The 17,466-nt window shown below is 53.2% G+C and overlaps 5 non-coding genes across 5 annotated transcripts; all 5 read left to right on the forward strand.

Moving 5' to 3' along the window:
* The first annotated feature begins 218 nt into the window (after positions 1-218).
* On the forward strand, positions 219-308 carry TRNAY-GUA (transfer RNA tyrosine (anticodon GUA)). The gene is given in 2 exon segments: positions 219-255; positions 273-308. It is a non-coding gene; the product is annotated as a tRNA-Tyr (tRNA).
* Positions 309-2,821: 2,513 nt separating this feature from the next.
* Positions 2,822-2,911, forward strand: TRNAY-GUA (transfer RNA tyrosine (anticodon GUA)). The gene is given in 2 exon segments: positions 2,822-2,858; positions 2,876-2,911. It is a non-coding gene; the product is annotated as a tRNA-Tyr (tRNA).
* A 2,790-nt stretch (positions 2,912-5,701) lies between these two features.
* TRNAY-GUA (transfer RNA tyrosine (anticodon GUA)) lies at positions 5,702-5,791 on the forward strand. The gene is given in 2 exon segments: positions 5,702-5,738; positions 5,756-5,791. It is a non-coding gene; the product is annotated as a tRNA-Tyr (tRNA).
* Positions 5,792-12,295: 6,504 nt separating this feature from the next.
* On the forward strand, positions 12,296-12,385 carry TRNAY-GUA (transfer RNA tyrosine (anticodon GUA)). Its single transcript is given in 2 exon segments — positions 12,296-12,332; positions 12,350-12,385. It is a non-coding gene; the product is annotated as a tRNA-Tyr (tRNA).
* Positions 12,386-15,286: 2,901 nt separating this feature from the next.
* Positions 15,287-15,376, forward strand: TRNAY-GUA (transfer RNA tyrosine (anticodon GUA)). The gene is given in 2 exon segments: positions 15,287-15,323; positions 15,341-15,376. It is a non-coding gene; the product is annotated as a tRNA-Tyr (tRNA).
* The last annotated feature ends 2,090 nt before the right edge of the window (positions 15,377-17,466 follow it).

The following is a 17,466-nucleotide window of genomic DNA, read 5'->3' on the forward strand; positions in this document are numbered from 1 at the left end:
AACTTCATGTGCCTTCTGAGGAGATGCACAATATAGACAGTACAGAAGACCACCTATAAAGTATTTTTGTCAAAATTCTATACGCCAGGAGAGGCGACATGTGCAGGCGTTTCTTCAAAGGTGGGTACCAACCAATCGAAGGCATTTGGGACCCAAAGCAATCGGGTGACTCGGGTTTCCGCCTTTCTTGAAATATCCCCAGATTTCACATCATGCACCCTTCGATAGCTCAGCTGGCAGAGCGGAGGACTGTAGATGGAACACAAGAGGACATCCTTAGGTCGCTGGTTCGATTCCGGCTCGAAGGAGGTGCTTGAAGCTTTTGCGCAAACCACAGTGCACGTCTAGCCCCTACTTCCCCTTTGCCTGCTGCCGGGTCCTGCCCTGCAGCAACGACCAACTTGTACACTGCGGAAAAACCTGTCCCGCTCCGCTTTTATTCCCACATAGCTACTGAACACCAGGTCTGGCATCAGTACTTTGCTCACAATTGACCAATCTATCCATCCAGGTGGACAAACTAGCTACCTACGGTGTAATTCTGGAGGCAGGGAAAATCACGGCATTTTTCCTGAAACCATTTGTATTCATTCATTCTCTCTTTGTCTGTCTCTTGCGCTGTCTCTCTTATATGTCTGTAGGTCTTATGTGTCTATCAATACAGTGCAGGAGAGCTATCAGTCGACCTTGATGGTCACTAAGAGGATATCCAATGGCTCCTTCAAGTTGCCTGTCAGTATGAAGGCCTCACCTTACAGCCCTCCGCCCCCTCTGGCTGCCCAGGAGGGCTGTGGCTTTTACTGGAGGAGCCATGACTACTCACAGGCTGTTCAATGCTGGAGAAAGCAGTTGCAACAATTCTCCTGCAACTTCGGGCCTTGAGTGCTGCGCCAGAGATCCAGAGCAAGTAAACGTGCAAAGCTGGAAAGAGCTCGCCAGAGTGAGGGAGGGCGGAGGGTAAGTGTCGGGGGCCAAGTGTTAGGTGCCATAGAACACTGGCATGGAAAGCAACTCTCATCTCGAAAAGGGCACACACTTCACCTGCTTGCCCAGGCTGGGTGGGTCTCTGTAGCGTTTTGCACTGGGCCCTCAGGGCTGAGTTGCAGGAGCCCCAGGAGGAGGATGCAGCATCTTCATCAGTGAGCCTGGAGTAGGAATTGGGCTGCTTGTTATACAAGGAGTGGTTCATCTTGGGACTGGAGGGAGCTGTGGGTGCACAGAGAAGAACGCCAGGGTGCTGACCTAGCTCTCATCCGTGGCTCTCTAATGAAAATGCCAGAGACGTGTTGTGCAATTGAAGATATGGAGCAGAAGCAAGGAGTATCCCCGTCTGGGAGTGTGGTCCTCTGAGGCCTTGGGGACGCTGCTGCAGTTGCCAATGCCCAATCGCTCAGCCAGAAAGCCCTTTTCTGAATCTGGACTCCAAGTGGAGACTGTGTTTCCGCACGTACTTTCCCCTCCTTGCAAGCTGCCCCTGCCCTTCTCACCCTTGGAATCTCACCTTTCCTCCTCCACCTTCTCCTCCAACAGCACTCTTAAAGAGGTGACTTGAGAAGAAGCCTCTTGAGTCTCTAGTGGCCCAGAGGGAGCCCGTGGGAGCTGACAAGTGACCTCGGCTCGGACTGTAAAGCTTTGCAGCCACACAGAAGCGGCAGCCTTGAACGTCACCGTCTGCAGAGACCAACAAAAGGGGCAGAAGTTGGAACCTCAGCCCTTTATTGGCTATTTTCCGCTGATGGGGTGTCAAGGTGCCAGGCCCTTCGCAAGCAGACTTTGATGCTTTTGGGTGCTGGCGAGGAGAGCCAGGGATTTGGGTGATCAGCACAACCAAGTTGGGGATAAACACAGCGCTGACTCTTCCCCCTGAGTGGGGACAGTTAGCAGCGGGGTGGGGGTGGGGAGCGCCCTTGCTCCATGACCTGGGGTGTGACACACCAGGTGGGTGCTGAAAGCCTGGCCAAAGACTTGATCCAGGGCAAGGAGGGCAACCCGGACACCCATGGTGTCTGTCCCTGCCTCCTCCTACCGAAGGTGCCTTTCCATGGAAGTCGGCACAACCTAGAATTACTTGAGGAAGAGTCCGCCTCCAGCAAATGATTCAGGATCCGCAGGCGGGTAGATGAGGGCACGACGGGCATCAGCCTCGGCCAGCCGTCGAGGTGGGTCCCCTGCCAGGCGCCCTATCCATTCTTTCTCGCTTGCAAACAAGTCCCATTGGGGAAAACTGAGCCTACGTCGGTCAAAGAGGGTAGGAGGGAGGGGCCAGACCAGGGCCGGGAGGAAGCAACTCTGAGAAGCTGTGCAGGTTTCGGAGCCGTGGTGGTGCAGTGGTTGAGCGGTTGGCTACTAACCAAAAAAACGTGGGCAGTTCAAATCCACCAGCCGCTCCTTGGAAGCCTTACGGGGCAGTTCTACTCTGCCTTATACGGTCGGAATCGACTCACGGCAACAGGTTTTTATAGGACCAGTTCGGGCTGCAGCCGCACTCCCGGTGGCCGTTCCTTTTTTTCTCCATCACCCCTCCCCACACACAGTCTCACTACTCTCCAGAACACTCCCACTCGCTTTCCAGCCCCCGAAGGCCGTCAGGAGTCCAGGTGGGGGTGGGGCCTAGGAGGCCCCAGGAAAGGGCCCCAAACGCCGCGGGAAACCGATCGCAGAACATCTGCTCCTCCAGGAAAGACGCGTTCTGGTGACGTGTGCCGGCGTCTCTCCAAGGGTAGATTCTAACCAAGCGAAGGCATCTGGGACTCAAAGCGGTTAGGTAACTTGGCCTCCTGCCTTTCTTGAAAGAGATATCCCCAGCCTATTTTCCAGGGGCCCTTCGATAGCTCAGCAGGTAGAGCGGAGGACTGTAGACAAAATTGGTGCGGACATCCTTAGGTCGCTGGTTCGATTCCGGCTCGAAGGAAGTGCCTGACGTTTTTTCATAAGCCACAGTGCAAGTCTATCCCCACCTCTCCTCTGCCTGATGGACCCCCTTGCTCAGCAGCAACGCAGCATGCCGACTCTGACAGGTAAAAGCCAGGCAATCCTTTCTGGAGCACGGACATGTGCTGTTGGTCCCAGGCAAAACATCTGGTCCTCCGTCTAGCTTTACCAAACAAATCAGCAATCGACCTGTGTCTTTCTGCATTTGCACAGAAGTCCTGAGCCACCGGTCAGGCACCAGCACTTTGCTCACAATTGACGAATTTTTTCCACCAGGTGGACAAACAAGCTACCCATAGTGCAACTCTGGAGACTGACAGGCATACCTGTCAGGGAAAATCATGGCATCCTCCCTCTCTCTCTCACTCCCTGTGTCCTTCTCTCTGTGTCTCTGTCTCTCACTCTCTGTCCCTCATATGTCTATAAATGTCTATATATCTTTTATGTATCTACCAGTACAGACAGAAAACGCTTGTTGCTCTAATGATTAATCCACTTGTCCAACAGATCTGCTACCCTGAGGAACTCCAAGTCTCTGCCGATTCTGCACCTTCACCAAAGCTCACCATGGAAAGAGGACAAAATACGAGGGCTGTCAGTGTGCCTTGACAGTCACCAAGAAGACATTGACTGGTTCCTTCAAGTTTGTTCAGCTGAAAGGTAGAGAGGCAGGCCTTACCTGTCAGGCGCTCATGTGCCCCCATTAGCTGCCCAGGAGCATTTGCTTTTGCTGAAGGAGTGATGACTCCTCATATGCTGTTCAGTGCTGGGAAAACCAGCTGTAGTGATTGTCTTGCAACTTCTGGTGGTGACTGCGGCTCTGAGTGTCTGGGAGGAAGGGGTGGGGGTAAGCAGTAGGGGATGAGGGTTGGGTGCCATGGAAGTGAGGCATGCACCACAGCTTCCATCTCACAAAGGGAATACAACTTCACCTGCTTACCCAGGCCACTCTCTGGGTAAGTCTGAGCAGCTGGCTCCCTTTTACGCTTCGCCCTCAGGGCTGAGTTGCAGTGAGCCCTAGGTGGAAGATGCAGCATCCTCCTCAGTGAGCCTGGAGAAGGGAGTGGGCTGATGGTTACGTAAGAAGACGCTTCAGCTGGGGCTGGAGGGTGCCATGGGTGCAGAGAAGAATGTCAGGGAGCCAATCACACTTGGCTCTCCAATGCAAATGCCAGAAACAAGTTGTGCAGTTGAAAGGTAGAGAAGAGAAGAGGCCAGGAGCATCCAGGGTGGAAGTGTGACTCTCTGAGGCGCTGGTATGCCTGACACGGTTGTCCGTGCCCAACAGAGCAGCCAAAAAGCACTTTTCCAAATCTGGACTCCAAGTGGAGACTGGGTTTCCACGCTTGCTTTCCCCTTTTTGCAAACTGCCCCTGGTCTGCCACCTGCAGTCTCCTTCCCAGTCTCCACCTCCTCCTCCGACAGCACTCCTAGGGAGATGGGTTGGGGAGGAGCCCTTTGAGTGTCTAGTGGTCACAAGGGCACACCCAGATAGCAAGCAGACAGGTGACCTTGTCAAGGACTGTAAATCTCTACAGCCACACAGAGACCACAGCCTTGAATGTACTCTGCACACACCAGCTCACAGGGACAGAATTTGAAACCTCAGCCCTTTAATGACTATTCTCCCCTGACTGGATATCCAGAGATGAGGACCCTTGAAGCCAGGCTTTGGTGCTTTGAGGGGCCTGGTGAGGAGGGCCAGGGAGCTTTACTAACCAGCAAAACCCAATTGGAAAGAACCTCGGCACAGACAGGTCCTTGCTAGGGCGGGCCAGGGTAGCAGGTGGCATGAGAGGAATTGATTCTGGTCCACGGAGGTCCCAGACTAACGGCTAGTTACATGGGGGTGTCAAACGCCGACTAGGGAATATGGCTCGCATGTGAGCAACCAGGCCACGAATGGACTTTCCCTGTGTGGGCCAGAAGTCTGGGGGAGTCACACACCAGGTGGGGGCTGAAAGCTTGGCCTGAGACTTCCATCCAGAGCAAGCCACATAATCCAGACAGCTTTGTTCTCTTACCTGCACCCTCCCACCCTCAGGTGTCTTTCCATGGAAACCCCTGTAACCTTAACCTATTTGAGGAAGCCGCTGCCACTATCAAATGATTCAGGATCTGCCGGAAGGCAGAAAAAGTCATGGAAGCTCCACTAGTCCAGAATGGCACCAGCCTCAGCCAGGCATGGAGCATCCCCCTCCCCTCCCCCCGGTGCCATATCCTTTCTCCCTCTCTTGCAGCAAGTCTCATTGTGAAAAACTGAGTACGTGTCGGTAAAAGCGGGTAGGAGGGAGGGGCCAGATCTGGCTCTGGGAGAAGATAGGCTCTGAGAAGCAGGGCTTGTCTGGGGACCTCTACAGGACGGAGGCGGTTCGCAGCCGCCCACCAAGTGGCCGTTCAGGTTCTCCTCCTTTCCTCCACAACTCCTCCGCAAACCCTTCTCGCCACTCGCCGGGACCTACCGTCTGCTATGGGGCCCCTTACGGCTATCATTTACCAGTACAGGTGGGGGTGAGCTCGATGAGGCTACAGTGAAGGGCCCCAAGACTTCTTTATAATCGCCACCCCAGATGCACCGCAGCAACAAAACACCAGCAGCTACCTAGCACAGATTTGCTTACAGCAGGAAAGGTGTGCTCTGGCGACGTGTGCCGGCGTCTCTCCAAAGCTGGGTTCTAATCAACCAAAGGCATCTGGAACCCAAAGTGGTCGGGTGACTTGGACACCAGTATTTCTTGAAAGAAATTACTCCAGCACTGGCAGTGTGCACCCTTCGATAGCTCAGCTGGTAGAGCGGAGGACTGTAGATAGCACACATGTGGACATCCTTAGGTCGCTGGTTCAACTCCGGCTCGAAGGAGGTGCCTGACTCTTTTGTACAAACCACGGTGCAAGTTTAGCCTCACCTTCCCTCTGCTTGCCGCCCTGCCCTGCCCTGCAGCAATGCAGCATCCCCGACTCTGACAGGCAAAGGCCACGCAAGCCTTCCGGGAACACGGAGGTGTAATGTTGGTCCTAGGGAACACATCTGATTGTACCTGTGAAGGACCTGTGCTTTTCTGCTTTGATTCACATACAGCTCCAGCTCCTGACCGACCCATCTGGTATCAACACTTTGCTCATCATTGACTTTTTTTTTTTTTTCATCTAGGAGGACAAACTAGCAACCTATAGTGTAATTCTGGAGGTTGACAGGCATACCATTCAGGGAAAATCATGGCATTCTTCCTGAAAACTCTCTTACTCCCTCTCTCTCTCTAGCTCGCTCTCTCCCTCCCTCTCTCCCTCCTTTCCACTCCCTCTCTCTATATCTCTGTCTCCCTGTCTGTTGCCCACTCTCCCTTCTATGTCTATAAATTTATAGATGTCTGTCAATACACCCAGAAAATTCTCACCATTCTCATGATCAATCCTCTTGTGGACAGATCTGCCACCCTGAGAAACTCCATGTGTCTGCGATTCTGCACCTGCACTGAAGCTCCCATATCAGGAGGACAATGCAGGAGCGCTATCAGTCAGCCTTGATGGTCACCAAGGGGACTTCCAGTGGCTCCTTCAAGTTGCCTGGTAATGTGAGGGTGCAGGTGAGGTCTCAAGTAGGTCTCACCTTACAGGTGCCTGCGCCCCGGTTGTGGCTGCACTGGAGAGTTGTGGCTTTTGCTGGGAAAGTGATGATTCCCCATATGCTGTTCAATCCTGGGGATACCGGTTGCAATGATTGTCCTGTAACTTCCAGTGGTGAGTGCTGCAAGACAGCGAGAAGAAGCAAATGTGCGGGCCTGGAAAGAGCTGCTCCAAGTGCCTGGTGTGGGAAGGGAGGAGATCGGCAGTGGAGGTTGAGGGTTTAGTGCCCTCTAAACATGGCATAGACAGCAGCTTTCATCTCACATAGGGCACACACCTCACCTGCTTACCCAGGCCACTGGTCAGGTACGTCTCAACATCCGGCTTCCTTTTGCACTAGACCCTCATGGCCGAGTTGCCGTGAACTCCAGGAGGAAGATGCAGTATCCTCATCAGGGAGCGTGGAGCATGAAGTGGGCTAATCTTTATACAAGGAGCCTCTTCACCTCGGGAGCTGTGGGTGCAGAGAAGAATGACAGGAAGCCAACCTTGCTCTCATCCTTGGCTCTCCAATGAAAAGTGACAGATATCATTGAGCAGGTGGAAGGCAGAGGGAAGAAGCCAGGAGCATCCCAGTCTATGACTGTGGCCCTCTGAGGATCCTGGTGTACATGCCACAGTAGCCCATGCCCAAGCCCTGAGCCAGAAAGAGCTGTTCTGATTCTGGACTCCAAGTGGAGACTGGGTTTCCGCACTTGCTTTGCACTTGCTTTCCCCTCCTCACAAACTGCCCCTGGTCTCCTGCCTCCAGTCCCAGTCTTCCTTTCTTCCACCTCACCTTCAGACAGCACTCCTAAGGAGATAGTTTGAGCAGAATCCTCTTCAGTCTCCTACAGACCAGAAGAGCATGCAGACAGGTAACCTTGGCAAGGATTATAAAGCTCTGCAGCCACGGAGAGATCCCAGCCCTGAATGTCACCGTCTTTAGAGACCAGTGCACAGGAACAGAAGATACAACCTCAGCCCTTTATAGGCTATTCTCCCCTGATGGGAAGTTCAGACACTGGCCTTTTGGAACCTGCTTTGGGTGCTTTTGTGGTTCTGGTGGAGGACGGCCGTAATCCCCGAGCTCACCCTACCCACTGGGGCGGGAGAGACAGCAGCAGGAGGTCCTCCTGACAAGCGGTCACATGGGGGACATGGGGAGCGTCAAACTTGGTCGACCTGAGGTCGCTTCGGTGTGGCTAGCCAAGCCACCGGGCGAGTGGTCTGTGGGCGTCACACATCTGGTGGGTTCTGAAAGCCGGAGAGCAACCTGAACACCTATGGTCTCTGCCCTGCCTCCACCTGCCGCAGGTGCCTTTCCATGGAAGCGGGCATGGTTATCAACGTCTGGCAGATGATTCAGGATCCGCAGGCGGGCAGAGGTGGGTAAGGACGCCCCCAATGGCTACAACTGGCACCAGCGTCTGCCCGGTGGCTAGCATGAGTTATCTGCCCCGCGCCATATCCATTCTTCCTCCCTTGCAGCAAGCCTCATTGCGTGGAAAAGCGAGTCCACGTCGGCCAAAGCCGGTAGGAGGGGAGGGGCCAGATCAGGACCTGGAAGAAGCAAGACTGTGCGAGGGGGCGCCAAGTTGGGGACTTTCCCAGGACGGATGCGGCTTTCAGCAGCCCGCCTAGAGGCCCTTACAGTTCCCCTCTTTTCTTCCATCACCTCTTTCCACACCCATCTAGCTACTGGCTGGAACGCTCCCTCCCGCTTTCGGTCCCCCTCCCAGAGCTGTCATCCGCACGAGTACAGGTGGGAGTGGGGTCGATAAGGCCCCAGGGATCTTTAAAATCACCGCCCCGGGGTGTCCTGCAGCGACCAAACGCCAGCGGCAACCGAGGGCAGGGTTTGCTCCTCCAGGAAAGGGGCCCTCTGGCGACGTGTGCTGACGTCTCTCCAAAGGTGGGTTCCAACCAACCAAAGGCATCTGGGAGCCAAAGCAGTCGGGTGACTTGGCCTCTGGCATTTCTTGAAATATCCCCAGCTGTGGCAGCGTGCACCCTTCCATAGTTCAGTTGGTAGAGCAGAGGACTATAGACAAGGACACATGTGGACATCATTAGGTCGATGGTTTCAGGTGCCCGACGCTTTTGCGCAAACCACAGTGAGGGTCTAGCCCTACCTCTCCTCTGCCTGCCGTCCCGGCTCTGCCCTGCACAAGGCAGCATCCTCACTCTAACAAGCTAAAGCCAGGCAAGGCTTGCTGGAGCACAGAAGTGTGCTGGTCGTCCCGTGGAACACACCTGATCCTTCTTCCTGCTCTGCAAACATACCTTCAGCTCTATACAGTCCCCCTTAGCTTCTTCCTAATTGCCCAGCCCCACTAAGGCAAACGCCTGTGCCGTTTCAGTTTTATTTTCACACAGGTCCTGAGCGCTCAATCCGCCCACAGGACTTTGCTTGTTGCTGATGTTAGGTGCAGTCAAGTTGGTTCCGACTCATAGCAACTCTATGTACAACAGAACTAAACAGTGCCCAGTTCTGTGCCATCCTCATGATCATTGTTATGCTTGATCCCATTGTTGCAGCCACTGTGTTAATCTATATCATTGAGGGTCTTCCTCTTTTTCACTGATCCTCCTCTTTACCAAGCATGATGTCCTTTTCCATGGACTGGTCCCTCTGATAACATGTCCAAAGCATTTGAGACAAAGTCTTGTCATTTTCGTTTCTAAGGAGCATTCTGGCTGTACGTCTTCTGAGACATATTTGTTCATTCTTTTGGCAGTCCATGGTATAGTCAATATTCTTTGCCAATACCACAACTCAAAGGCATCAGTTCTTCTTCGGTCTTCCTTATTCATTGTCCAGCTTTACCATGGAAAAATGTCTTCCATCCCAATGGAAAAATAGCTACCCACAGTGTAAATCAGGAGACTGACAGTCACATCAGTTAGTCATAGCTTCTGTCTTAGTTATCTACTGCTACTATAACAGAAATTCCTAAAGTGGGTGGCGTTAACAAACAGAAATTTATTTTCTCAAAGTTAGGAAGCTAGAAGTTAGAATTCAGGGCACCGGCTCTAGGGGAAGTTTTTCTTTCTTCGACAGGGGAGGTCCTTGTCTCTTTTTCAGCTTCTGTTCCTTGATTCCTTGGTGACCTTAATGTGGCATGACAGCTATCTTCCCCCACTTTTGCTTTCTTGCTTACATGTAACCTGCACTTTTATTCTATCTCAAAAGAGATTAAGACACACCCTACACTAATACTGCCTCATAAATATAACAAAAAATTCCTATTCCCAAATGGAATTATAACCACAGGTATCGTAGGATTTACCTCACATATTTTGGGGGGACATAATTCAATCCATAATGGCATCCTTCCTGAAAACTTTCTTATTCTTTCCCTGGCTCTCTATCTCTGTCTCACCCTCTGTTCCTCATATGTTTTAAAATGTCTATATGTCTATCAACAGACAAAGAAAACGCTCACCTCTCCCATGATTAATCCACTTGTGGACACACATGCCACCCTGAGAAACTCCAAAAAGTCTGCCAATTCTGCACGTGCACCAAAGGTAACTTTGCCAGGAAGACAACAGTAAAGGCTATCAGTCAACCTTGAAAGTCACCAAGAAGACATCCAGTGGCTCCTTCATGTTGCCTGTCAGTGTGAGGGCCCAGGTGTAACCTCGGATCTGCTTGTCTTCCTGGCTGCCCAGAAGGGTTGTGGCATTTGCTGGAGGAGTGATGATTCCTCACATGCTGTTCAATGCTGGGGAAACCAGCTGCAGCGAATCCCCTACAACTTGGGGGGCGGGGGTAGGGGAAAGACTGCACTGGAAAACAAGAGCAAGCAAACATGCAAGGGTGGAGGAACACCCCAAGTGTTTAGTGATTGAGGGAAGGGGATAAGCTGTGGGTGCCTGAGGGTTTAGTGCCCTCAAAGTGTGGCATGGATAGCAGCTCCCACCTCACAAAGGGCACACTCTTCACCTGCTTACCCAGGCTACTCAATGGGTAGGTCACAGCAGCCAGCTCCCTTTGCACTGGGCCCTCAGGGCTGAGTTTCATTGAGCCCCAGGAGGAAGATGCAACCTCCACAGCAGCAAGCTTGGAGCAGGAAGTGGGCTTGGTGTTATCCAAGGAATGGCTTCACCTTGGGGCTGGAGGGGGGACGTGGGTGCAGAGAAGAACACCAAGGAAGATCCTTGCTTTCATCCTTGGCTCTACAATGAAAACAACAGAGACGTGTTTTTCAGTTGAAGATAGCAGGGAGAAGAAGCAAGGAGTGTCCTGGGCTGGGAGTATGGCCCTCTAAGGCCGTATGTTCCCTGCCTCAGTTGCCCATTCCCAACCCCTGAGCCAAAAAGTGCTTTTCTGATTCTGGACTCCAAGTGAAACTAGGTTTCCACACATGCTTTCCAGTCCTCAAAAGCTGTCCCTGGCCTCCTGCCTGCAGTCTCAGCTTTCCCTGACTGCCTCCATCTCCTCCTCATACAGAACTCCTAAAGAGATGGTATGGGCTCTTTAGTCTTCTGAGGCCATGAGGACACACATGTGGGTGCAGACTGGTGACCTTGGGGAGCGCTGTAAAGCTCTGTCTCCATGCAGAGACCCCAGCCTTGAACGTGACTGTGTGTAGAGACCAGTGAACAGGGACAGGAGATGGAACATCAATCCTTTATTACCTATTCTCCATGAGGGTATGTTGAGGTACAGGCCCCTTCTAAACTGGGCTTCAGTGCTTTTGGGCGCCAGGAGGAGGAGGACCGGAGGTGTTGTGACCAGTATATTCAAGTCCTGAACAAACCCTAATGATGAGTCTTCCTCACTGGGGGGTGGGACAGACCACAGCTGGTGGTGTGGTAGAGATATTGACCCCGATCCACACAGGTTGGGACTGAAGACCACTCTTGTGGGGCCATCAAAACCGGTAGGCCAAAGATGGTTTTGGTGTGACTGACCAGGCCACAGGAGGACTTTCCTCATGTGGGTGAATGACCAGTGGGCACACACACTGGGTGGGTGCTTGAAAGCCTGGCAAAGGACTCAGGCCAAAGCAAGGAGAACAATCCTGACACCTATGTTCTCCTCACCTGCCCCCTCCCACCTTAGGTGCTTTCTGTGGAAGCCTATAGCAGTAACCTATTTGAATAACTGGCTGCCTCCAGCATATGCTCCAGGATGCGAGGGCAGTTAGAAAAAGGCACGGAGCCCTCAATGGCCACTACAGGCATCAACCTCAGACGGGAGTCAAGTGTAGGCCTTTCCCCTATCTGCCGCTATATCTTTTCTTCCTCACTTGCCAGCAAGCCTCATTTTGGAAAACTGAGCCTACGTGGTCAAAGGTGGTAGGTGGGAGGGGCCAGGCTTGCACCTGGGGGAAGCAAGGCTGTGAGAGGTTGAGGAGCAACTGCAGGACAGTGCGGTTTGCAGCAGTCAGTTTCCTCCACAATCTCTCCAGAATTATCTTGCCACTCTCCGGGACCCTCCCTCTGGCTTTCGGGCCCCCGAGAGTTGTCATCCGCACCTGTACAGGTAGGGGTGGGGTGGATAAGGCCACAGGGAAGGTCCCCAAAAATCTTTATGATGCCCATCCGGGGTGCACCGCCACAACCGGATGCCAGAGGCCACTGAGCACAGATTTGCTTTCAACAGGGAAGGTGTGCACTGGTGACGTGTGCCGGCGTCTCTCCAAAGCTGGGTTCTAATCAACCAAAGGCATCTGGAAGCCAAAGCGGTCGGGTGACTTGGACGCCAGTATTTCTTGGAAGAAAGTTCTCTAGCACGGGCACTGTGCACCCTTCGATAGCTCAGCTGGTAGAGCGGAGGACTGTAGATAGCACACATGTGGACATCCTTAGGTCGCTGGTTCGACTCCGGCTCGAAGGAGGTGCTTTTGAGCAAACCACAGTGCTAGTCTAGCCCCAACTTTGTGCTGCTTGCTGCCCAGCCCTGCCCTACTACAATACAGCATTCTGACTCTGACAGGAAAAACCCAGGCGAGCCTTCTTGGAATACTGGAGGTATGCTGTCGGTCCCAGGGAACACATCTGATCATTCTTCCTGCTCTCCAGACATAACCATAAATGACCACTGACTTTTGTTGTGATTCTCATACAGCTCCTGACCGACCTGGCATCAGCACTTTGCTCACCACTGACAAATTATTTTACAGCCAGGAGGACAAAATAGGTACCCACAGTGTAACTCTAGAGGCTGACAGGCATACAGGTCCAGAAAAAACATAGCATAATTACTAAAAACTCTTATTCTCTCTCCTCTCTTTCTGTAGCTTTCTCCATCCCTCCATCCCTATCTTCCTCCCTCTCTCCCACTCTTTCTCTCCCTCACTCCTTTCCAATGCCTCTCTCTATATCTCTGTCTCATCTTGCCCTCTCTCCCCTCTATGTCTATAAATTTCTATATGTCCTAGATGTCTATCAATGCACCCACAAAACTCTCATTATTCCCATGATTAATCCACTTGGGGACAGATCTGCCACCCTGAGAAACTCCATGTGTCTGCGATTCTGCACCTGCACTGAAGCTCTCATGTCATGAGGACAACACATGAGGGCTATCAGTCAGCCTTGACGGTCACCAAGAGGACATCCAGTGGCTCCTTCATGTTGCCTGTCAATGTGAGAGCACAGGTGTGGCCTCAAGCAGGTCTCACCTTACAGGTGCCTGCACCTAGGTTGTGGCTGCCCAGGAGAGTTGTGACTTTTGCTGGAGGAGTGATGATTCCGCACATGCTGTTCAACGCTGAGGAAACCAGCTATGGTGATTGTCCTGCAACTTCTGGTGGGGAGTGCTGCTAGAGGTCAAGAAGAAGCAAGTGGAAAGATCCACTCCAAATGTCTCCAGGGTTAGGAGGCAGATGGTGGGGAACAAGGTTTGGGTGCCACCGAAGCATCCCACGGACTCCAGCTCCCAAGTGGCAAAGGACACAAAGCTTCACCTGCTTACCCATGCCACTCGCTGGGGTAAGCCTGGCTCCCTTTGCACTGGGCCCTCAGGGCTGTGTTGCAGGGGGCCCAGGAGGAAGATGCAACACCCTCATCAGCGAGCCTGGAGCAGGAAGTGGACTGCACATTTAAAGAACAGCTTCACCTTGGAGCTGGAACGGGCTGTGGGTGTGGAGAAGAAAACAGGGAGATGATTCCAAACAAAAGGCCAGAGATGTGTTGTGCAGTTGGGAGGTAGAGGAAGAAGAACTGAGGAGCGTCCCTGGCTGGGAGAGTGGTCCTCTGAGGCCCTGGGCACCTGCCTCAGTTGCCATGCCCAACCGCTGAGCCAGAAGGAGCTTTTCTGATTCTGGACTCCAAGCGGAGACCGGGTTCCCGAACGTGCTTCCCTCTCCTGGAAAACTGCCCCTCATCTCCCACCTCTGATCCCAGCCTTCCCGGCCTCTACCTCACTCTCAGACAGCACTCCTAAGAGGAGAGGTTGTGCAGAAGCCTCTTCAGTCTCCTGTGGACCAGGAGACATGCCCGTGGGCACAGACAGGTGACCTTGGAGAGAACCGTAAAGCTCTGCAGCCACGCAGAGACCGCAGCCCGGAATGTCACCGTCTGCAGAGACGGGCGCACAGGAAAAGAAGATGCAACCTCAGCTGCTTATTGGCTGTTCTCCCCTGATGGTAAAGTCCAAGCCTCAGGCCCCTTCAGGGTGGTGCTTGGGTGCATTTGGGGGCCTGGCTTAGGAGCGACCCATGTGCTCACCCTTCCCACTGAGGCAGGAAGACAGCAGCATGAGGAAGGGGGCCTGGACAACGGAGGTCCTCCTGACAACCAGTCACGTTGGGGGGGCGGGGTAGGTATCAAACTGCATTGACCTGAGGTTGCTTCCGTGTGGCTAGTCAAGCCTTTGGGAGAGCAGCCTGTGGGCGTGATACACCTGGTGGGTTCTCGAAGCCTGAGAGCAACCCAGACACCTACGGTTTCTGTCCTTGCCAGTCTCGTCGATAACCCTACCGGGCGTCGTAGTCATTCTTTCTCACTAGCCAGCCAGCCTGGTTGTGGAAAACCGAGCCCACGTCGGTCAAAGCAGGCAGGGTGGAGGGGTCACAACCAGTATGTGGGGGAAGCAAACCTCCCCAAGGCGGTAGCGGTTTGGGGCCTCTAGGGAGCCCTGGTCGCTGTGGGTTGGAATGGACTCTACAGCACTGAGTTTGTTTTTTGTTTGTTTGTTTAAGGAGTCCTGGTGGTGCAGTGGTTAAAGTCCTCGGAAAGGTAGGCAGTTGGAACCTACCAGCCTCTCCGCGGGAGAGACAAGTGGCGGTCGGCTTCCCTAAAGATCATAGCTTTGCAACCTTATTGGGCAGTTCTACTCTGTCCTATAGGGTCGCCTATGAGTCGGAATCAACTTAACAGCAGCGGGTTTGGATTTTGGTTTACAGGGCCAGTGCGGTTTGCAGCCGCCCTCCCAGTGGCTGTTCTGATTCTTTTTCCTCCACCACCCCTGCCCACAACCACCTCCAGGACCCTCCCATCCTCTTTCGCGCCCCCCTCCCCCAGGGTTGTCATCTGCACGAGCACAGGTGGGGGTGAGGTCAATGAAGCCACAGGAAAGGGCCCCAGATCTTTAAAATAGCCATCGCAGGGTGCCCCGCTGCAACCAAACGCCAGCGAAAACGAACGCAGAATATCTGCTCCGCCAGGAAAGGCGCGCTCTGGCATCTGGTGCCGGCGTCTCTTCAAACTTGGGTTCCAACCAAGCCAAGGCATCTGGGTGACTTGGCCTCCTGCCTGTCTTGAAAGAAATATCCCCGGGTTTAGCAGCATGCACCCTTCGATAGCTCAGCTGGTAGAGCGGAGGACTGTAGACAGGACTTGTGTAGACATCCTTAGGTCGCTGGTTCGATTCCGGCTCGAAGGAGGTGCGTGACGTTTTCGCGTAAGCCACAGTGCACGTCTAGCCCCACCTCTCCTCTGCCTGATGCACCCCCTTGCTCTGAAGCAACGCAGCAGGCCGACTCTGACAGGCAAAAGCCAGGCAAGCCTTCCGGGAACACGGATGCGAGTGCTGCCCAACCCAGGGAACAAACCAGATCCTTCTTTGCGCCCTCCGAACATACTCTTCAGCTCAAATAGTGGCACTCTGCTTCTTTCTCACAGGATAGCGCAACCATCTACACACTTCCAGTGCCCTTCCCCTTTCTCATACACCTCCCCAAAACGGTTGGCACCAGGACTTTGCCCACCGTTGGGAGTCTTTTCCATCCAGTGAACCAAATAGATACCCGTGGCTTAGCTCTGGAGGCCGACAGGCATAATGGTCATCAAAAACCACAGCAACTGTCCTGAAAACTTTGTTTCCCTATCGTGGGTCCCCTCTCCCTCATATGTATAAACGTCTGTTTGCCTTATATGTCTACCGATACACACAGAAATGCTTGTCCCTCCCATGATTAACACACTTGTGGACAGATATGCCACCCTTAGAAACTCAAGTTTTTGCCTGTTTGGCATCTGCATTGAAGCTGACCGTGACACGAGGATAACACAGGAGGGCTAACAGGTGGCACTGACGGCCACCAAGAGGACATCCACTAACTCCTTAAAGTTGCCCGTCATTGTGCATTGCAGGTGTGGCCTTGGGCAGGCCTCACCTTAAACGTGCCTGGGTACCTCCTTTAGCTGTCCAGGAGAGTTATGGCTCCAGCGGGAGGAGCCTCGAGGATTCCTCACATGCTGTTCAGTGCTGGGGAAACCAGCTGCAGTGATTCCCCTGCAAATTCTGGCAGTGAGTGCTACATCAGAGAGAAGAGAGCAAGCAAATCTGAAGGCTTGGAAAGAGCTCACTCCAAGTGTCTCCAGAGGGTTAGGAGAGGGGCAGCAGTTTGGGCTCAGGGTTGGATGCCACAGAAGCTTGGCAAGAACATACAACTTCATTGCTCATGCAGGCCCCTCCAGCAGTAGGTCTCAGCAGCAGGCTCCCTTTCTCACTAGGCCCTCAGGACTGAGTTGCAGGAGCCTCAGGAGGAGGATGCAGTGTTTGCATCAGCAAGCCTGGAGCAGGAAGTTGTCTGTGCGATACAAAAAGAGTCCCTGTGATCCCAGAGAAGAACTCCAGGGAGGGTCCTTGCTCTCATCCTTTTTTTTTTTTTTCCCAATGAAAATGCCAGAGACCTGTTGTGCGGTTGGAAGGTGGGATGGGGTTGCAGAAGAAGCCAGGCACATTCTGAGTTGGGAATGTGGCCCTCTGAGGCCCTGGCGTCCCTGGCTTTGTCACCTTTGCCCAACCCCAAAGCCATAAAGAGCTTTTCCAATCTAAACTCCAAGTGTAGACTTGGTTTCCCCTCCTTGCACACTGCCCCTCATCTTCCCCCTGCAGCCTCTCCCTTTGCTGCCTATTGTCCCTCTCTGATAGCATTCCTTAGGAGAGGGATAGCATTCCTTAGTCTCTTCAGTCTCACATGGGTCACAAGGGCATGCCCATGTCAGGCAAGCACATGTAAAGCTCAGCCACACAGATACCCCAGCCTTGAATGTCACTGTCTACAGATACCAGTGCACAGGGACAAAAGATAGAACCTCAGCCCTTTATTGGTTATTCTCCCCTTAATGGCTGTTGAAGCTCAGGGCTTTTTGCAATCAGGCTTGGGTGCTTTTGGGGGCCTGGAGAAGGAGGGCCAGGGTGTTTTGATGACCCTCACAACTGAGTTAGAACGAACGGTTCTTAGTTTCTTGGGTTGGACTGACTGAAGCCGGTGGTTTGAGAGAAGAATTGACCCTGGTCCACGGAGCTCCCTGACTGAGGGCCAGTCATGTGGGGGCCGTCAAACTCGGTCAACAGAAGATGTTTTCCGGTGAGGCTGGTCAAGAGAGGGGAGGCTGTTTGCCTGGTGGGTTCTGAGAGCTTAACCAAAGACTTAGTCCAGGGCAAGAAGCAGCAACCTGCTCCTGCCTCATCCCGCCACTTACCTCGATGCCGGCATAACTTTGACCGACTTCAAGCAGCCGCCC

This window comes from Trichechus manatus, unplaced genomic scaffold, assembly GCF_000243295.1.
Source record: "Trichechus manatus latirostris isolate Lorelei unplaced genomic scaffold, TriManLat1.0 scaffold00273, whole genome shotgun sequence".
NCBI classification, from domain to species: domain Eukaryota; kingdom Metazoa; phylum Chordata; class Mammalia; order Sirenia; family Trichechidae; genus Trichechus; species Trichechus manatus.